At 36.7% G+C, this 23,467-nt stretch overlaps 1 pseudogene; it reads right to left on the minus strand.

Annotated features, from left to right (window-relative positions):
- LOC149560524 (potassium channel KAT3-like) overlaps positions 1-22,287 on the minus strand; it is a 146,492-nt pseudogene extending 124,205 nt beyond the window's left edge.
- Positions 22,288-23,467: the final 1,180 nt, after the last annotated feature.

The raw sequence follows: 23,467 nt of genomic DNA on the forward strand, positions 1-23,467 counted from the left end.
AAATTCTTAGATCTAATTTGTTGCTTTGCAACAAATTATTATTAGCAATTCTTACCAGAATTTATCATTCAAAAATCCTTTTTAACACCTAAGCAACCTCATCACATTCATCAGAGCCTTTATTTAATCCATTGAATTAACAACAATAACAAATGGATGTACAACCTTACTATATTGCAATCAATTGCATAAGCTTTTACTCACACAACATCAAGGTAGCTAAGTATTTAAAAGGAGACAAAATTTAGAAAGAATTGATATGGGGACAGTTCATAATTTGTATTCATTTCCTTTGAAAATGGTATATCCTTTACAATAGACCCAGAAAGACCTTCAAAAAAGAAGCACAGCTCTTTCTACATTCATCTATATCTCAGAAATTTTGACAGAAAAGTATACTACAAACTTTCTTTCCAAATGTTTGGACCAAAAATAGAACTAAGCACAATACTTAGTAAAAACAGAAATCAGACCATTCTTTAGCCTTGGAATCTCACTTAAATAGTGTGAGATGCAACAAGCTTTAGGCTAAAGAAGGTGACAGGTGTCCTTTCAAAAGAAAGACAAAAACAAAATAATAGAAAAATTAACAACATTTCTTGGCGGGTTCCTTTCTGTTATGCTTCTGAATTGTTGAGACAAGAGCACGATTTGACCTTACAATCATTCTTGATTTTCGGAGTACATACCCATGAGGTCTGTAAGTGATGTATCCTCTTCTGTTACCTGCAAACTCACTTTAACCTGGGGATTTTCCATGTCATCGTTGCTGATTACAAGGGTAACTATTACTTTTGTATCTTCTTCTTCATTGTCTCCTGACATCTATTCACTAAACTGATTTTTCCACTTATTAAAAGTATCATCATCTGGCCAATCAAAACTTAGAGTTTCTCTTTGTATCTTTATTAAAGAATTTGCATTTTTCTCTAAATCATCAAATTCTTTTATCATAGCAGTATAGTAAAATTGTACTTTTACCAGCTCCTCGTTTGTCTTTACCCAAAACTAATGGCCAGTCTCACTGATGATGTTTATTATTCTGTTATCGAATAAATCATCCATTTCCCTTTTCTATTTTTCTTTTTCCTTTATTGTATCAACAGATTCTAAAGCACAAGGAAATAGGGTGAATTTTTCAACAAGATATTTTGAAAAACAGAGTATTAATCTTCTCTGTAAAGAATCTCTTTCATTTTCAAAATTTTCTAACTTATTCAATAAATCAAAAATCTTTTCAACCTGATGATAAGGCATTTGGATTGTAGATATACATATAATTGTAACATCATTATTTCTCTGTCTCCATTTTTGTGCAAGAGAATCTAATCCATCCTTTTCTTTATTCAACTCATCCATGAGGGTTACAATCCTTGTCAACTAATCATAAAAATTTGACCATTGTATTTTATCCCTCAAATATGTCACACCCTGCTTCCATTTCTCTTCCTGCTGATTTCTAAATTCTACCTGCCACTCATGTAATTTGGTTTTTTTTGCTTCAAATTCCTCTGTAGTATAGAATTGGGGTCTTTCAGGGGTGTCAGGTATCTCAATAATAGGGGTTAATCCAACAGATGGATGTGGAGGATATGCAATTCTTAGTGTACTGGATTCTCCCACTTTCCTCTTTCCAAGTATCTTCTCCAATTGAGATACCCTGTTTTCCAGCTCAATTCTCCTTTTTACCTCTTGATTATAAGCATCCACCACTATTTCATATTTATTTTGCATATCAATCATTTCCTTCTCTTCTCTTTCTGCAGTAGCCAAGGAAAATTTAGAATAATCCACATTCATGTGGGCTGCCTGTACATTTGAAGTATTAGCAACTCTCCTTACAATGATACTCCCTGTTAGTCCTGAATCATCAGGCTGTGATGAAGTAGTCCTGGATCCTCTTCTCACGGACCACATAACAAGGGTAGCTTGATCATTGCTGAATGTTGTACTCAAGAATTCCTCTTTATTTGGATCCTGGAGTCCTAAATTATTTGATACAGAATTAAAAATTAATGCATCAGCAATATCCCAATTGGGAAATAATTAAACATTAGCATTTTTTACCATCTGTCTACCCTCATCAAGGGTTATATTTTGGAACTCTTGCACCATTTGTTCCTTTATTTGATTTTGAATGGAGGCCTCATCCATTTCTGGATGTTCTGTTTTCATATTCTTACACCTTTGCTCAAAAATGTGCATGTTTACCCTCCATGCAAACTGATGGAAAGCCCTAGATCTAATAAAATTGTTATCAGACAAAAAATGCTGACTAGCTTGTTCCAAAATAGGGTCCAATTCCCTTCCTCTGAAATCTGCTATAGTTAATTCAAAACTTGGCACAAGAGGTTCCTGGGGGTTCCCTTCATCAATTTCTGCTTGTGTAACAAAAATTTCTCCTTGTGACCCCATTTGTTCGAATTGCTCATTGGTGAGCTGCTCTTCCTCAATTCTCATTGGGGTTTGAGAAGGTGAGTAACCTTCATCAGGGGAATCTTCCTCCCTTATTATTTTTCTTCTTTTGGGAGAAGGTTCAGGGGGTCTTTCTTCTAGGACAGTACTGGTCGATTCAACTATCTGTTTCTCTTTGTGTACAATGGGCACTTGCTACCGAACAATAGTATATCATGTTTTCTTTCGTACCAACAGTGGACCCATTCCAATGTTGGGGGTGAAACCCAATTTTCTCATAACCTCTCTGGCTTTATTTGGAAAAGAATCAATAAAATGTTGTTTCTTCTCATTCATTACTTCCATTATCTCAGAGAAAGTACTCATGAGCTTATTTATCTTATCTGCGTTGGTTGCAGCATTACTAAGAGGACTGTAATCTTTGTCAAAATAATTAATGAATTCCAAAACTTTTGAATAGACTCTCCATTTTTCTTTCTTTATTTCTTGCTCATGGAGAGAATATTCATTTCTTATTATATCTTTAGGAAAATAGAATTCATGCTGAACTGGACGAAGCTTGATTCTAAATCTAAGAGCAGAGTTAAAGAAACCTTCTGTATCACAAAAATGAGCATGAGACACTGCCATCTTATATTGATCCAAAATTTTGTGGAGAAAGACCCACCCTTCTTTAGTTATCACAAACTGGTGGGCTATAGTGCAAGTAGGAAAAATTGATCCTGTCCCCCTTTTGTGCAAAAAGGCCTCCTCCACTCCTCCCAACTACCACAAAAATTCAGCTATCCCTACCTTTAAAGGTACCCGATAGGTTAGTACATGGGGTGTTCCTTTGAATCCATAGACCCTGATGAAAGTTGAGACTGAATATGGGATAATATCTCCCCAATTATGTGAAACTTTTAGATTATGGGGTTTGTCCATAGGCCTAACAAGACGCATTAATGCCTTAGGAATTTTGGGATTATCACTCAATATGAGGCATCTTAGTTTGGAGGCAAAGTGCCTATCAAATCTAACAAAGCTAGCATTTTCTGCTTCCCAAGTCATGTCTGCACTCCATAATTGGACTGGCAGTGCCTCCCCCTCTTGTTCCCTATTTAAAACCATTTCTTTACCAAAATAAGTGGCCCCTTTAAAAAGAAACATATGCATCAATAGGGAGTACTGACCCCAAACCTTTTCCACCTTGCCCTTTGCAATCCCCAACAATCCCTGGTGAATCTCATTAGCCAAGTAAGATGCAAAATCAAAAATTATTTCCACACCAAAAGAGGAGATTTGGGTGATCATATACATGAAGCTCACCGGAATAAAATCTTCTTCGCCCTCTCCGAAGACTCTACACAGGGTCCTATATATCTCTACTGCCCTGGCATTAAAGCATGATTTCTTGAATGGTTGTTTAGAAGATGATGTTATGGTTGGGAGGCCTCCAATCCGGCCTATGTGGGCTTTTAGTGCACCTTGTCTAACTACATCCCTTTTGGATATATATTCTTTTTCTAACTCTATCAAATTAATAGGCACATGATACATGGTGAGAGGTCCCAGACTGAAAACCTTCCTAATCTCCTCGGGACTGATGGTAACTAAAGCCTCACCATCCATTCTTCTCACTACCTTAGTGGCTTGGTCATAATTTTTCACTATAGCTTCAAGCAGGTCAAAATCCATAAACACACTAGGGACAACAAGCTTTCCAAGATCAAAATTCCATATATTGGCATGAGGGGCATATAACTTCCTTTTTGCAAACCATTTTTTGAATAAACTCAAACCAGTTTGAGAAGTTTGAGCATCCTGAACCCAATTACCCTTATTATACAATCCATCAGCTATCCTTAGCCTAGGGTTCAGTGAGGTTAACCTCTTAACTTGCACCGTTTCTACAGTAGACTCAGGAAGTAACTCAAGCAAATCATCATGCACATTTCTATCCAAGTAGTTTATTGCACCTGAAAATCCCTTCTTTGGAGGCATCTTGGGCTATCCTTTTAGAACTTAAAAGCTCACGAAGATGATGGTAGTTTTACTTACTTGAAATATGTCTCTGTTTTCCTCTGTATTCCTGCAAATTTTTCGCAAAAAGACAACTTGACAATTTTTATCAAACCTTGGCACGCTTTTCTTTCAGTAATGGCTTCTACACAAGAATGGCTCCAAATCTTTTCTTGCGTGAAATGAAACTGATGAAATCTCTCTATATTCTACTCTTTTTTTCCTCACAGACGAAGCTTTCTTGTCTAATTAATACAAAGAGTGGCACTACATTTTTCATTTAAAGCTACGTCGTCGATCTTCAAAGATCCTACGATCATGTGGTACAGAGAGAACAACTAGGAGTTATATTTTCCATGTCAGTTATTTTACCCAATGAGAACTTGCCACGTACAAATTTTTTTCTTTGATGGCGCTTATATTTGGACCCACTGACGACGGAGAACACATGTTAGCATGTCGCTACTTCGTTATGCATAAAGAACAAGCACCTTGCCATGGCGAAGCGGCGACAATCATTGATCAAATCCAAAAATGATCGAAAGATATGCTACAGGGCTTCTTAAGAAGGAAGGTGGCGGGCCCAGCTCGCTATGTCGCTATAATTATCTCCCTTGCAACTCTTCATAGCGAGGAGACGATAGCCGTTGATCACTTACCAAATCAAAGGTGAAGAAGAAACACAAGATCTCCTGATTTATATTTGCTATGTCGCATGGCTTAACAAGCATGCAACTTGTCATAGCGAGGTAGCAAGCTCCATTGATCCACTTTAAGCTGACGTTCAGGATTTTTTGTACATTCAGTCAGATAGGCATTAATGAGAATCGGATCTCTGCATAGTTGGCACATGTCAAAATTTATCATAGTCATCTGTCATTCCACATCACCAAAGATCTTGCCGATCTTTTACCAATTTATGAGGCCTCGCTAACTCGCTAACGGTGAAGCACTTGAATTTTCTGATAGCGAGGTAGCGAGCTCCAGCACTTAAAAGGATTTCGTGCCAGAAAATGCAAGGGTTACCCAGCAATCACTTCTGTCAATTAAAAACTGATTCTGACAACGGTATTTATGACTGGTCATGCGACCTGCTGTAATTGTGATACAAGCAAGATGCAATGTCATCATCTGTAGATTTTCACGTGGCCTCGCTACTTCGCTAATGGCGAAGTGCCTAAATTTTCTGATAGCGAGGTGGCAGAATGTTTGGAAAAACCATCATTCCGGCTCTGATGTTAGATATTCTAGTGGGTCCCTATCCTTTTTGGACGGTAACTTGCAAAGTGTACCTACACAATAAATCATTTAATAAGCAAATCTCCAATTGCCGTATCTTCACTTTACGGTCCCGCCGCTTAAAATAATCAATACTCGTTATCTTGCTATACTTAATAAGCACGCAACTTGTCATAGAGAGGTAACGCCAACGGTAGATCTAGTCAGATCTAACGGTTGGGACAAATAGGAAGAAAGGTAACCCAGGAGAAAAGTAAAGGAATGTAACAGCATATTCGTCTCTTTTGAAAATTCAAAATTTTTGCGCCCGACCATTTATGAATAGAGATGATATAGGGTTTATATGACAATTATTTCTTATGGATGATTTATCCAAAACCCTATGCTTCACTTAGGAATAGAACATTTGACTTTTCTATGATTTAACTGAAAACTTCTACTACACAAAAAGTCATACCAACAGTGGCTCTATCTGGGGATGATAGACTACTTGAGTCTATGCAAGGATTCAGAATCTATGGGAGAGCAGACCACACATCCGGTAAGGTGACAACTTCTTCAGAGAGCACAAAGCAACACACAAAAACAAAAAACCCAGACTGTACAAGGATTTACAGAAAATAGGATGATAGGAAACCCTAAAACTATTGTTCATGGAAGAAAATAAGTATTTTTTCAAGAAAAATACCTCTTCAAGAACTGTCCATGAATTGGCAATTCAAGAATATTATCAAATATATCTTTGATTATGTAAGAATCTTCACCCCAAGCATTCTCAATGAGATATGGGCCTAACCAAATGGGATCAAATTTGCCATGTTTTCCTTTATCTTCAATTCTGGCATTCCACATTAAGACTAGGTCTCCATTTTCAAATTTCTTGTTTACAGTTCTTTTATCATAGAATGTTTTGACTTGCAACTGCAACTTTTGGTTCCTCAGAGATGCTTTTCTTCTGGCTTCGGTCAATCCTACCAATTCATCCATTCTTTCTTTCATTTCATCAGTAGAATCTTCATCATATGACTGGATGTAATTGTATAGTCCCATCAAGTTGTTCTGGGGCATTCTAGCTTGAATTCCATACACTAAATCAAATGGAGCTACCCCAATTGCCTTCTTTACAGTTACTCTGTCAGCCCATATTGCCAACTGTAACTTGGAATCCCATGCCCTTTTATTATCATCCAAGGTTCTCTTAATGATTTTCAACAGGATTTTATTTGTGGACTCAGCTTGTCCATTCCCTTGTGGATGATATGGAGCAGATGATGTTCTTGTCATTCCATATTTATCACAAAACTGGATGAACTCTTCAGACCTAAAACACATAGCATTATCTATGACAATTCTCTGTGGACATCCAAATCTAGAAATAATATTATTCAATAGGTAATTATTTACCACTTTACTTGTTGCATTTCTGGTAGGGATAGCCTCTACCCATTTTGTAAAGTAGTCAGTAGCAACCAGAATCCAAGAATAGCTAGTGCTAGACTTGGGGAAAATTTCTCCTATGAAGTCCAGACCCCATTGTTGAAAAGGTGCTTGAGTTTCAACTGGCTTCAGTGGAGTATTTCCTGAGAATTTCAGCTTTCTAGCAAATCTATGACAAGGATCACATTTCTTAACCATAACTTGAGCATCTTTGAACAAAGAAGGCCACCAGAATCCAGCCCTCATTATCTTATGCGCAGTAGTTTTGGCCATGTAATGTCCTCCACATACTCCAGCATGCATTTCTTTCAAAATCTCTTTTGCCCTTTCTTTGTCAACACATTTCAATAGAACTCCCTCAAATTTTCTCCACTATAAGTTATTTTGAACAATTACATACTTGATGGCTTGCAATTTAATATTCCTTTTTTCATTATCAGGCAGATGGGGAGGAACTTCCATATGTTGCAAGTAATGTATAACATTGGTGTACCAGTCACACTGGTCCATGTTGCAGAAGTCAGCTCTGAGATCATCATTTACCAGGTTTATCTGATTAGCTTCTAGGTTAGTTTCGGCCATGAGTTTGGCCAAACCTTGACCTCTTACTAACTTAGTTATCTGCATATCAATGTTAAATTCTTGGATTCTATTAATCCATCTACATCTCCTTCCTGACACTTCCTGCTGAGAGAATATATCTTTAACTGCAGCACTAGGTACAAAAGAAATAATAGTAGCACCTACCAAATAACTTCTGAATGCTTTTATAGCCTTTACCAAAGCATATGCTTGTTTTTCATTTATTTCATACTTCATCTCAGCATGCTGCAGGGATTTGTTGAAAAAGGCAATAGGCTGCTCATATCCTTCTTGATTTTTCTATAATAAAACTACAGCTAAAGTATGGAATGATGCAAAAGAAAAAATATGCATGGGTTTCGCATAATCTGGGGTCCTCAACACTGGAGCATTATTTATTGCAGTTTTTATATCCTGGAATGCCTGTGAAGGTTCACCATTCCAATCTATAACAGCTCCTTTCTTGAGCATTTTTGAAATGGGTCTACTAATTTCAGCGAAATTGGTAACAAACCTCCTCATAAAATTAACCTGGCTAAAAAAAGACTGTATACCTTTCACATTTTTAGGTTTGGGGACTTTATCAATAGCTATTACCCTTTCTGGGTCTATTTTTACCCCATCCTTAGACACTATGTGTCCTAATAGCTTTCCTTCTGTGAACCCAAATGAGCATTTCTTTGGGTTTAAAGATACCCCATATTCCAGGGCTTTTATAAAAAAAATTTCCAAGTGTTTGTAGTGATCTTCAGCCTTGTTAGAATACGCTATAAGATCATCCAGGTACACAACCATAAATTTGTCAATATACTCATGAAATGCTACATCCATGGCTCTTTGGAAAGTAGCTCCTGCATTAATCAAGCCAAAAGGCATCCTCACATACACATATGTTCCCCAAGGGGTTGTGAAGGCTATTTTGAACTATTCACTTTCTTTTACCAGAACTTGATTATATCCAGAAAAGCCATCCATCATTGACATCAATTCAGAGCTGGTCACTTGTTGTAACATGGCTTCCATATTAGGTAAGCCATAATTATCTTTTAGAGATGCAATGTTTAGATTTCTAAAATCAACACAAAGCCTAATATCTCCATTCTTTTTTCTCACAGGAACCAGGTTTGAAACCCAAGTGGAATGCCTAATTGGTTTGATTATTCCACCATCTCTCAGCTTTGTCATTTCTTCTTGCATTTTTGGGGCAAGGGTAGGATTGATTGGCCTCTATTTTTTCCTAAAAGGTCTTACATTTTCCTTCAACGGTATAACATGCTGGAAAAGATCCTCCCTATAAACCTTAAGGTCATCATATGATGAAGCAAAAACATGCCTGTACTTTCTAAGTAGGTCAATCAATGCTTTTCTGATTTCAACAGGAAAACCTTGGCCAATGTAAACCCTTTTAGGAACTTCATCCGTACCCAAATTTATTTCTTCTAGCTCCTAGGGTTTGGGGTCATTTACTCCCGATTTTACTCTGTCTTGGCTATCAAAAATATTTTCCAAGACTAGCAACCCCTTCGGCATTTTATTTGTTTTTAATTGTATTATTTCTTGACCAAAAATGGTTTCTTTCCCATTTATGGTTTCAATCAGCCCATTGTAGTCCATCTCCTGACCATGGTACTTGTCTTCATTTAGCAAAAAATTTGTAATATCTTTTTCATCTTCAAACACCTGCCAATTTTCAATGTTGTCAGGTATAGAAGGTCTATTTTGGACCTCAATCTGGGAGATTCCTACAAATGATATTTCTTTTGGTTTGATGGCTACATTTGCCAGAAGATCAGCCATCTTATTCTGGGTCCTATCTCTCCATGAGATCCCAAATGCATCAAAGAATTCTATTTGATCCCAGACTGCATTTCTATATTGTTTTAATCTCCTATTTTTTGAGGAGTAAGTTCCTTTGATCTGAGAGATGATTAGTTCAGAATCCCCTATGACACACAATTTCTTAATTTTGTGGTGTGTGGCCACTTTGAGTCCTAGCAGCAATGCTTCATATTTAGCGATGTTATTAGTGCAGGAAAACTTCAAGGTGAATGAATACCTAAAGATGTTGTTTTCAGGGGACACAAAGACTACACCTGCCCTTGCACCCTCTTTAGAACTAGCCCCATCAAAGAACATTGTCCACAATTTTGGTGAATTCATGCAACATTCAACCTCATTTTCAATGATAGCAGGTAAGTTTTCCACTTCCTGAATAATTAATTCAGCCCTGAAAGCATTAATCCCAGTGTTTAGGAAACAAGTGGTATCTTTGTCAATTTTTTCACCTAAGATGTGGTTAACCCTTGGTTCCCTATTTACCCTGACAACTTTGTCCCCTATATGGAAGGTGGCATAAGTAAGGTCACATTGTAGGCTTCCCCCCATGGCAGCACTCCATTTTCTGGAAAGTAGCATCCCGTAGTGTGGAGGTATATCTACCACAAGGACAAACATGGTTAATTCTACCTCAGGAAATGTAGCCAGTTTGAATGGTAAGGCATTTATAGTACCTATTACTGGAACCTCTCTAGCATCCATCCCTTGGTATCTACCTTGCTTAGTATCCACCTTCAATCCTAGGGCTTCCATTACTTTGAAAGGCATTATAGTGTTGGAAGCTCCAGAGTCTATCATACAATTTTTTAAGGTTTTTCCTTTTATGATTAGACTAAGGAAAAAAGGATCAATATCTTCTATGAATGCAACTGATGAATCATCTAAAAACATCTGAGGAATCTGGGATATAATACCATTGTCCTCTATGATTAATGGGGTCTGTTGGGCTATAGCTTGATCATCAATACTATTGTTGTTTGCTATTCCACCCAACCATGACAAAGCCTTATTCTTATGCTCTTCAATTCTAAAAAGTTTAGACAAGGGCACTTTTACAGTAATTTGAGATAACATGGCAATCATATCAATAGGTTCAACCACAGTAGGTTTTACAATAGTACCTGTAATCGAGGTCTTTTGAGTAGTAAGCACCACTTTTTGCTTGACAACATCCGGTTCTAATTTCTCTAGTTGCACTACTATCTTTGTTGCTTCACCTATCTGAAATTGAACCTTCTTCTTTGGTTCCCATTTTTGACCCTTGTTCTCCTTGATCTTAGGCACATCTATACTGACTTTCTTGTGTTGATCATTTGTCTTATGAGTGGTGTCTTTGATGAACACACTAGATGGCCTTCCTGCATCATTATTTATTGCTCTATTTCTCAAATTATAATTACTATGGACTTGTGAAATCATTTTGGCTGTAATTCTATCAATTTCCTCCTTAGAGGGGATTCTTAGATTTGTGAGACCTATGTCAGAAAATGTATTGCATACCTTATCTATATCATTCTCTTCATCATCTAAAAATATTTGCTGATGATGTAACTGGTAAGCAATTCTCTGGCTAGTAACATCATTCTTAGGTTCTTCTGAATCAGAATCTATTAAATCATCACATGTGTTCACCATATTGCAGCTTATATCATCATGGTTTTTCTCTTCAATTTCTTCTTCTTCTTGCACTCCTTGAGCTTGGGCGAATGACTAGGCAACAACACAATAATCAGCAGAATGAGGTGATTGGCATATAATGCACCATGGTACATCATCATTCATATTTACAGTGTTCCTTTGCAGGGGGTCTGGAGTACCCTTATCTTTCATATTTTGGGTCTGGTTGGGAACTGGTTTACCATCTTTCCACTAAGTGGTGTAAGGGTAATTCTGCATCCTAGGTTGTCTATTGAAATTTTTGTTATTCACAGGGGTTCTCTCAGTAACATTTGGCTTATTGAAAATAGTGGGATTCATCTTCTTGAGCATTTCTAAAACATGGCCTATAGTAGGTTCTTCAGGCTTTTTTCCTATGGGAGTTTTGTCACCCTCCCTTTTATTATTATTCTTAGGGTTGAAAAGCTTAGGATCATCCCTCCTCCCTAGTTTTCTAGATGCCTTTCTATTATTTTCTATATTCACTGCAACTCTATAGGCATCTCTTAAAGTTTTAGGATCCTTATCTCTCAGTTGGTAGGCCATTTTGCTATCAAAAGCATTGAAATAGGTTGTGAGATAGACGTCTTCATTTAACCTCATAAACTGAAAAAGTTTGTACATCCCCTTTTGAAATCTCACATTGAAATCAAATGTGGATTCATTTGGATTCTTTTTTATATTGTTGAACTCATTCAACATGAATCCTGCATTAGTATTGTCCCCATATTGCTCTTTGAACAATTTCTCCAAATCACTCCATGAAGTAATACTATCATCAGGCAACCTTCTGAACCAATCCCTTGCATCCTCTATGAGTGAATGCACAAATAATTTCATCACCATGTCCTCATGTTCAACTTCATAATCATTCAGCATGTCAATGAAAATTCTCAAATGTTCTTCACCAGTAACAGCATTATTTCCAGAAAACTTAACCACTTTATCCCTTAAATCAAAAGATATGGGATGGGGGGCACCAGGAATACTGGCAAATTATATTTGTCTATATTTTTCGAGGTATATAGGTTTCTTCTAGAAACTAGGAACATTAGAAGTACTAGTTGTATTAGCTTGACTCAGGGGAGCAGCTTGGGATAGCTGTGGTGGGACAAATGGGACTTGAGTGCCAACATTGGAAGATGAACTAGGAGCAGATTGGGGTACTCTCTGAGTCGGGATTATGGGACCACTAACTGGTGCAGGATTTGTAGGTGGGATAGACAAACTAGGCCATGAATTCAATGCAGAATTAGACTTTATGAATTGGATTTTCCTTCTAGTTTTTGTAGCCTGAGCTTCATTTTCACCCTTCTCAAGTTCTTTTGCAAGGTCTTCCCTCTCTTTTTGAGCCTTCTCTAGATCTAGATCTAGTTTAGATATGGAGGGTTGTATAGGTTTTCTCGGTATAGCTTGAGGATCATTTATTTGGATTCCTATAGCCTTGCCTTTCCCTTTATCTGGAACTATTCTAGTGGGCTCTACTGGATCAACTTGAATGGGTTTATAATCTTGAACTTGAGTAATAATTGGTTCTTGCCTTTGATTTAGGTGTTTCTCCTATTGTTGAACTTTAGCTCTTAGATTATCAACATCTCCAAAGAAATCCTGATGGAGAGTGGGGGTATTCTCTTCTAATTTTTTATTTTGCTCTTTCAAAGCAGCCATCCTTCTTAGCAGAGTATCTCTTTCTATTATTGCATCCAAAGTGGCTCTCTCCCTCTCCTTTTCAAGATGGATGCATTTAGCTTCTTCCTCAGCAATCCATTTCTTGAAAAATCCTATTTCAGATTGCACTTCTTTAGAGTCAGCAGAGGTTGCCTCGGAATCAGCAGGGTCATCTAGATCTATAAGGTTTGGTTCCATATAAGGGGCTACTCTGGGATTAAAAGGATTATCCGATGAACTCCTAAATCCTATCCTACAATTTATATCTGCTACATGCTCTGGTCTAAATGAAGCAATTCCCATAGTAGATACATCTTTGTCTTGAAAAACTCTCTCATTTGGTAATGGGGTACTGAAAATACCTCCTAAGAGTCTTATATTTTCGGATTCAGAGCTAAGCGAAGATGACTCTCTTGCTATTATTGGTTGATAATGGGAATTTACAGAGGCATTACCTCTAGGCTTCCAAGTAGGATTTGGATCTGTTCTTTTCTTATTTTGGTTCTTCCTACCACCTTGGGGTAGATCAGTATACATTGATACATCAGGATTAGCTCTTATGTAAGCCCTTGTGTTTTTTTCTCTTGTCAGCCATATTCTTCTTTTGTTACAATAAGCACTAGCTTCAAAACCTTGACCGAGTCGCCACCCTCTTTCGGGAAAAATATAATAACACTTTTACTGACAGAAAGAAAACAATACACAAGTAGGAACAAAAATACAGCACAGATAGACCAATCACTGATGTTGTAAGACTGCAACTCTTGCTTGTTAGATAAGACACTTGAATAAGTTGGATGCGTCAGTGTGTAGCAATGGTACTTGGGTTATATCTCTTTTAAATCCTCAAGGTTTGATACTAAAGATTCCCTTATAACCACGGGAAAAATAAAGATCACACGACACACACATACACAGTAAGACTAAAGACAACTGTAGTACTTTTTACAGATGTGTTAGACAGCTCCCCAGCGGAGTTTCCATTTTGTTGGAGTTTTAATATGATGTTAAAATAGTGCTAAAACTACTAAGAGAAAAAAGGCTTAATACCTAGATATCAGTACATACACAACCTAAAGAATAGCTAATTCTCATTATCACTTGCATATGCAAAGTACTAAGACCCAACTTCAACAAAACCTTAAACGGTTTTCTACTCTTTTGGCTTTGTAAAAACCAGGGCGGGTGTACCCGGGGATGGTTCAAAAATGGAACAATTGTATGAGAATTATTCTTAGTTTCATTTTGATTCTCATTTCTAAATCCTCAAACATATACGTAACTCTTACTGAATTGGTAAACACATCCCTTGAACAGATATGGCCAAGAAATCTTCTATAGCTCTGCAGATGTTTTCAACAACAATGGCTAAATGAAGCTAAAACGATTCATGCAGGCAAGTGCTGGCCAACTTCGAATATCTTATAGGAAATAAAAGTAAAAATTTATTTTATGATGTACTTTGAAAAAACCAGTCATAATATACTTCTCTTTTGGCTGAAATACTTTCGATCAATGCCTAATCCATTGGGGATTCAGAGTCTATAGTAAATTCTTAGATCTAATTTGTTGCTTTGCAACAAATTCTTATCAGCAATTCTTACCAGAATTTATCATTCAAAAATCCTTTTTAACACCTAAGCAACCTCATCACATTCATCAAAGCCTTTATTTAATCCATTGAATTAACAAAAATAACAAATGGATGTACAACCTTACTATATTGCAATCAATTGCATAAGCTTTTACTCACACAACATCAAGGTAGCTAAGTATTTAAAAGGAGACAAAATTTAGAAAGAACTGTTATGGGGACAGTTCATAATTTGTATTCATTTCCTTTGAAAATGGTATATCCTTTACAATAGACCCAGAAAGACCTTCAGAAAAGAAGCACAGTTCTTTCTACATTCATCTATATCTCAGAAATTTTGACAAAAAAGTATACTACAAACTTGCTTTCCAAATGTTTGGACCAAAAACAGAACTAAGCACAATACTTAGTAAAAACAAAAATCGAACCATTCTTTAGCCTTGGGATCTCACTTAAATAGTGTGAGATGCAACAAGCTTCAGGCTAAAGAAGGTGACAGGTGTCCTTTCAAAAGAAAGACAAAAACAAAATAACAAAAAAATTAACAACATTTCTTGGCGGGTTCCTTTCTGTTATGCTTCTGAATTGTTGAGACAAGAGCACGATCTAACCTTACAATCATTCTTCACTTTCGGAGTACATACCCATGAGGTCTGTAAGTGATGTATCCTCTTCTGTTACTTGCAAACTAACTTTAACCTGGAGATTTTCCATGTCATCGTTGCTAATTACAAGGGTAACTATTACTTTTGTATTTTCTTCTTCATTGTCTCCTGACATCTGTTCACTAAACTGATTTTTCCACTTATTAAAAGTATCATCATCTGGCCAATCAAAACTTAGAGTTTCTCTTTGTATCTTTATTAAAGAATTTGCATTTTTCTCTAAATAATCAAATTCTTTTATCATAGCAGTATAGTAAAATTGTACTTTTACCAGCTCCTCGTTTGTCTTTACCCAAAACCAATGGCCAGTCTCACTGATGATGTTTATTATTCTGTTATCGAATAAATCATCCATTTCCCTTTTCCATTTTTCTTTTTCCTTTATTGTATCAACAGATTCTAAAGCACAAGGAAATAGGGTGAATTTTTCAACAAGATATTTTGAAAAACAGAGTATTAATCTTCTCTATAAAGAATCTCTTTCATTTTCAAAATTTTCTAACTTATTCAATAAATCAAAAATCTTTTCAACCTGATGATAAGGCATTTGGACTGTAGATATACATATAATTGTAACATCATTATTTCTCTGTCTCCATTTCTGTGTAAGAGAATCTAGTCCATCCTTTTCTTTATTCAACTCATCCATGAGGGTTACAATCCTTGTCAACTGATCATAAAAAGTTGACCATTGTATTTTATCCCTCAAATATGTGACACCCTACTTCCATTTCTCTTCCTGCTGATTTCTAAATTCTATCTGCCATTCATGTAATTTGGGTTTTTCTACTTCAAATTCCTCTGCAGTATAGAATTGGGGTCTTTCAGGGGTGTCAGGTATCTCAATAATAGGGGTTAATCCAACAGATGACTGTGGAGGATATGAAATTCTTAGTGTACTGGATTCTCCCACTTTCCTCTTTCCAAGTATCTTCTCGAATTGAGATACCCTATTTTCTAGCTCAATTCTCCTTTTTACCTCTTGATTATAAGCATCCACCACTATTTCATATTTATTGTGCATATCAATAATTTCCATCTCTTCTCTTTTCCTAGTAGCCAAGGAAAATTTAGAGTAATCCACATTCATGTGGGCTGCCTGTACATTTGAAGTATCAGCAACTCTCCTTACAATGATACTCCCTGTTAGTCCTGGATCATCAGGCTGTGATGAAGTAGTCTTGGATCCTCTTCTCAAGGACCACATAACAAGGGCATCTTGATCATTGCTGAATGTTGTACCCAAGAATTCCTCTTTATTTGGATCCTGGAGTCCTAAATTATTTGATACAGAATTAAAAATTAATGCATTATCAATATCCCAATTGGGCAATAATAAAACATTAGCATTTTTTACCATCTGTCTACCCTCATCAAGGGTTATATTTTGGAACTCTTGCACCATTTGTTCCTTTATTTGATTTTGGATGGAGGCCTCATACATTTCTAGATGTTCTATTTTCATATTCTTACACCTTTGCTAAAAAATGTGCATGTTTACCCTCCATGCAAACTGATGGAAAGCCCTAGATCTTACAAAACTATTATCAGACAAAAAATGCTGACTGGCTTGTTCCAAAATAGGGTCCAATTCCCTTCCTCTGAAATCTACTATAGTTAATTCAAAACTTGGCACAAGAGGTTCCTGGGGGTTCCCTTCATCAATTTCTGCTTGTGTAACAAAAATTTCTCCTTGTGACCCCATTTGTTTGAATTGCTCATTGGTGAGCTGCTCTTCCTCAATTCTCATTGGGGTTTGAGAAGGTGAGTAACCTTCATCAGGGGACTCTTCCTCCCTTATTATTTTTCTTCTTTTGGGAGAAGATTTAGGGGGTCTTTCTTCCAGGACAGTACTGGTGGATTCAACTATCTCTTTTTCTTTGTGTACAATGGGCACCTGCTGCCGAACAATAGTATATCCTGTCTTCTTTCGTACCACCAGTGGACCCATTCCAATGTTGGGGGTGAAACCCAATTTTCTCATAACCTCTCTGGCTTTATTTGGAAAAGAATCAATAAAATTCTTTTTCTTCTCATTCATTACTTCCATTATCTCAGAGAAAGTACTCATGAGCTTATTTATCTTATCTGCGTTGGTTGCAGCATTACTGAGAGGACTGTAATCTTTGTCAAAATAATTAATGAATTCCAAAACTTTTGAATAGACTCTCCATTTTTCTTTCTTTATTTCTTGCTCATGGAGAGAATATTCATTTCTTATTATATCTTCAGGAAAATAGAATTCATGCTGAACTGGACGAAGCTTGATTCTAAATCTAAGAGCAGAGTTAAAGAAACCTTCTGTATCACAAAAATGAGCATGAGACACTGCCATCTTATATTGATCCAAAATTTTGTGGAGAAAGACCCACCCTTCTTTAGTTATCACAAACTGGTGGGCTATAGTGCAAGTAGGAAAAATTGATCCTGTCCCCCTTTTGTGCAAAAAGGCCTCCTCCACTCCTCCCAACTGCCACAAAAATTCAGCTATCCCTACCTTTAAAGGTACCCGATAGGTTAGTACATGGGGTGTTCCTTTGAATCCATAGACCCTGATGACAGTTGAGACTGAATATGGGATAATATCTCCCCAATTATGTGAAACTTTTAGATTATGGGGTTTTTTCATAGGCCTAACAAGATGCATTAATGCCTTAGGAATTCTGTGATTATCACTCAATATGAGGCATCTTAGTTTGGAGGCAAAGTGCCTATCAAATCTAATAAAGCTAGCATTTTCTGCTTCCCAAGTCATGTCTGCACTCCATAATTGGACTGGCAGTGCCTCCCCCTCTTGTTCCCTATTTAAAACCATTTCTTTACCAAAATAAGTGGCCCCTTTAAAAATAAACATATGCATCAATAGGGAGTACTGACCCCAAACCTTTTCCACCTTGCCCTTTGTAATCCCCACCAATCCCTGGTGAATCTCATTAGCCAAGTAAGATGCAAAATCAAAAATTATTTCCACACCAAAAGAGGAGATTTGGGTGATCATATACATGAAGCTCACCGGAATAAAATCTTCTTCGCCCTCTCCAAAGACTCTGCACAGGGTCCTATATATCTCTACTACCCTTGCATTAAAGCATGATTTCTTGAATGGTTCTTTAGAAGACGATGTTATGGTTGGGAGGCCTCTAATCCAGCCTATGTGGGCTTTCAGTGCACCCTGTCTAACTACATCCCTTTTGGATATATATTCTTTTTCTAACTCTATCAAATTAATGGGCACATGATACATGGTGAGAGGTCCTAGACTGAAAACCTTCCTAATCTCCTCGGGACTGATGGTAACTAAAGCCTCACCATCCATTCTTCTCACTACCTTAGTGGCTTGGTCATAATTTTTTGCTATAGCTTCAAGCAGGTCAAAATCCATAAACATACTGGGGACAACAAGCTTTCCAAGATCAAAATTCCATATATTGGCATGAGGGGCATATAACTTCCTTTCTGCAAACTATTTTTTGAATAAACTCAAACCAGTTTGAGAAGTTTGAGCATCCTAAACCCAATTACCCTTATTATACAATCCATCAGCTATCCTTAGCCTAGGGTTTAGTGAGGTTAACCTCTTAACTTGCATCGTTTCTACAGTAGACTCAGGAAGTAACTCAAGCAAATCATCATGCACATTTCTATCCAAGTAGTTTATTGCACCTAAAAATCCCTTCTTCGGAGGCATCTTGGGCTATCCTTTTAGAACTTAAAAGCTCACAAAGATGATGGTAGTTTTGCTTACTTGAATTCTGTCTCTATTTTCCTCTGTATTCCTGCAAATTTTCCACGAACAGAAAACTTGACAATTTTTATCAAACCTTGGCACGCTTTTCTTTCAGTAATGGCTTCTGCACAAGAATGGCTCCAAATCTTTTCTTGCGTGAAATGAAACTGATGAAATCTCTCTGTATTATACTCTATTTTTCTTCATGGACGAAGCCTTCTTGTCTAATTAATACAGAGAGTGGCACTACATTTTTCATTTAAAGCTGCGTCGTCGATCTTCAAAGATCCTACGATCATGTGGTACAGAGAGAACAACTAGGAGTTATATTTTCCATGTCAGTTATTTTACCCAATGAGAAACTTTCCATGTACATAATTCTTTCTTTGATGGCGCTTATATTTGGACCCACTGACGACGGAGAACACATGTCAGCATGTCGCTACTTCGTTATGCATAAAGAACGAGCACCTTGCCATGGTGAAGCGGTGACAATCGTTGATCAAATCCAGAAATGATCGAAAGATATGCTACAGGGCTTCTTAAGAAGGAAGGTGGTAGGCCCAACTCGCTATGTCGCTATAATTATCTCCCTTGCAACTCTTCATAGCAAGGAGACGACAATCGTTGATCACTTACCAAATCAAAGGTGAAGAAGAAACACAAGATCTCCTGATTTATATTTGCGATGTCGCATGGCTTAACAAGCATGCAACTTGTCATAGCGAGGTAGCAAGCTTCGTTGATCCACTTCAAGCTGACGTTCAAGATTTTCTATACATTCAGTCAGATAGGCATTAATGAGAATCGGATCTCTGCATAGTTGGCACATGTCAAAATTTATCATAGTCATCTGTCATTCCACATCGCCAAAGATCTTGCCGATCTTTTACCAATTTACGAGGCCTCGCTAACTCGCTAACGGTGAAGCACCTGAATTTTTTGATAGCGAGGTAGCGAGCTCCGGCACTTAAAAGGATTTCGTGCCGGAAAATGCAAGGGTTACCTAGCAATCACTTCTGTCAATTAAAAATTGATTCTGACAATGGTATTTATGACTGGTCATGCCACCTGGTGTAATTATGATACAAGCAAGATGAAATGTCATCATCTGCAGATTTTCACATGGCCTCGCTACTTCGCTAACGGTGAAGTTCCTGAATTTTCTGATAGCGAGGTGGCAGAACGTCCAAAAAAACCATCATTCTGGCTCTGATGTCAAATATTCTAGTGGGTCCCTATCCTTTTTGGATGGTAACTTGCAAAGTGTACCTGCACAATAAATCATTTAATAAGAAAATCTCCCATCACCGTATCTTCACTTTACGGTCCCACCGCTTAAAATACTCAATACTCGTTACCTCGCTATACTTAATAAGCATGTAACTTGTCATAGTGAGGTAACGCCAACGGTAGATCGAGTCGGATTTGTTGGTTGGGACAAATAGGAAGAAAGGTAACCCGAGAGAAAAGAAAAGGAATGTAACAGCATATTCGTCTCTTTTGAAAATTTAAAATTTTTGCGCCCGACCATTTATGAATAGAGATGATATAGGGTTTATATGATGATTATTTCTTATGGATGATTTATCCAAAACCCTATGCTTCACTTAGGAATAGAACATTTGACTTTTCTATGATTTAACTGAAAACTTCTACTACACAAAAAGTCAGACCAACACTCCTATTGAGTAGATTTGTATCAACTAATACTCTTTCATTAGTGATGCTCTTTCTCTATTTACTGCTTGCTTACTCTCACACTTACTCTTACTCAACCATTCTTGCTCACCCTTTTCTTTTACTCCTTTTTGACACTGATGTCAATGGGTTATACACTAATAATGTATTTTTCCAAAAAGGATTTGTAGACCTCAAGTATAATTTTAAGAGCTATATCCCAATTATCACATGCTACCTCAAAAGACTTAATTTGGATGGCCAACTCAAAAGGAAGGTGTACTAAGTCATCTAATGTAGAAATATTGGAGTCCTTCTTCATAACTTTTTTTGCATAGCCTAGCTCCTTGTGTAAAATCTTTATGTGAGGAGTCAATGTAGACTAGATGTTGATTAGTTTAGCCCTAATATTGGCTTCTTCTGCTTGTAATGTTGTTGACTAAATTTGGGATTACAAGAGGGTCCTAAAGTGTTTTTTACTTTGAGATGGGGTGATGGGTAATTTCAATCACTCAATGACTACATTTGACTCTCCAAACTTAGGACATGATTCCTTATCTCTTGTGTGAAGAGTGTAGGATTACACAATTTAGTGTACAAAGAGCAAATGTTCTCTAGTACCTTATTCACACTATCTATCTTAGTTTCCAATGCATCCTATGTTAGTGAAATATCACTAGATATCTTCTCATTCATGTTATTTTGAAACATCTTCTCTAATCATTCTAATAATTTGACATTAATATCTAGGTCTTGGTCACTTACTCTTTCCACTATGTTGGTCAATTGTTAAATTATAGGCTTTGACTCATCTAAAGTAGGCAGAATGAATGCATCTACAAAATTGTCTTTGATCTCAATCAAAGATTGCTTCAGCCTATACTCCCTTTTGAGAAATTCTTGATGATTCTTCCTTGTTAGGGCCTCTTGTATTATACCCATCTACTCAATTTTTATTGATACATAGTCAAACTTGGGTAATATAATTTCTTCATCTAGGATAAAATATCCATAAGTAATTACATCTTTTTCTTTAGATGAACTAGGACTCAATATTGAGAATTGCAATGGTGTAGCATCTATGGTCGGCCTCTGAAGAGTTTGACTAGAAGGAGTTCTTGATTATGGTAATATCACCAATACTTGAATTGCTACTTGCTCCTTTGGCTTGGGTGTCTTATTTGTCTCTTTAGACTTCTCCTTTTCTACCTCTTTGATTTTAGTTGCACCTTGATCTTGTGTTGGAGGTATGGGTTCATCTAAATCTCCTATTTGTCTTTGTGTACCATTATTTACTAGTGTTTCCACCTTGTCTTCTCCAACTATCTCAACCTTGTCTATTACAAATTCTTGTACATTTTTTGAGACTAAAGTGCTTTCCATGAGTGTACTAACAGTGCACCCTATTATTCCATTCCTTTGATATACAACTAAGGGTTTTGAAGGTTGTACACTTGTGACTTGAGGAGTGATTATAGGTGTTTCTTATGTTTTCACTTCCTCCCCTGTAGTCATAGCCTCTGACTTCTAAATTTCATATACACTTACCAATATAGGGTTGTCACATAATTTGGCTTGTAGAATAGATTGGATAAGTATACTTTTAAAATCTTCCTCTATTAGGGGATTGATGTTATGATTAGTAGGATCAAAAAAATCCTTTACTATGATAGTTTAGTACTTGCACTTATCACTCGTGGAGGGCTAGCACTCTGCATTTATGTACCTTGTATACCCTGATCTGGTTGCTTCTCTTCCCCAGTTTTTCCCTGATCATCAATATTCATATCATTTCCTCCCTTAACTATGACTTATTCATTTTCATCTTCTTCATTAGCTTCTACCTCGATGGGTTTTTATTCATCATCTTTAGCTACGGCTAGTCCATATGTAATCTTCCACATTTTTTTGGACTTTAGTACAACATCCTCTATGTTGTTCTATAATATGTTAAATGCCCTATTCTTGGGTAAAAGTTTCACAAAATATTTCTTTATGGATTTAGACATTTGTGCTTTTCTAAGTTCTAACACAACTTGAGTGAGGTTTGTCTCCCTAAATCACTTCTCTGTTTCTAAACAATAGTGTCATTTCTACTCAACACTATCATATAAACTCTTAGGTATGGAGTTGGAAATTTCTAGAGGATTTTTCTTAAAAGTAGCCATCATGGCATAAATTACCTTCTCTACTTGATTCTTCTAAATCTTTCCAAGGTTATCAAATTTAATGTGAGAGAAACCTAAAAAATAACCATTGTTTCTAATGTTCTAACATAAATTATCTAGGTCTAAGGAGGGATTATGATTCACCACTTGGAATTGGTTGTTGTCATCAGATTCAGTATTTCCTCATTACATTCAAGCTAAGTAACATACTTTCTTCTTGATATTTTATGTGCTCCACCTTCATGCTCCTTAGGCTTGGCTACCTATTTAGCCTTCTATGCAATGACTCTTTCACTAGCCTTTGTGGTGGGTTTTATTGTTTTACGCTAGCTTGGTTTTGCAACCTTCTTTTGTTTTGTCACTACTTGTGTCTTTTCCTTTATTTTCTTTGTGTCAGTAGGAATAGGTGCTTACTTTGCTTCTTCTCCCTTGGCAACTTCTTTCATTTCTATTTCCTCTTCTTGTTGATCTTCTCCTTGAGCTTTTGTCAGTACTAGCGTGCTTGAGCCTGTGTGTCTTCTTCTTCTTCTTCTTCCTCTTCTTCCTCTTCCTTTGCTCCTTCACCAAACTTTTCTTTCAGTTTCTTTACCAATTTGTTCTTCTTCCTAATTAAAAAGACATTCTTCAATTCCATGGTCTTTTTTGATTTGGCCAAGTCATAATTTCCAAAAGCTTGGGCTTCATTTTCCACTTATTCTATAGGTAATGTCATGATTACTATAGAAGCCAAATCAACATTGATCTTATATCCTAATTTCCTTAGCCATATCACCCTAGGAATTGTTTCTTGTACATATGT

Source organism: Cupressus sempervirens, chromosome 4 (assembly GCF_028749045.1).
Source record: "Cupressus sempervirens isolate cs-2001-9-10 chromosome 4, ASM2874904v1, whole genome shotgun sequence".
Classification (NCBI taxonomy): Eukaryota; Viridiplantae; Streptophyta; class Pinopsida; order Cupressales; family Cupressaceae; genus Cupressus; species Cupressus sempervirens.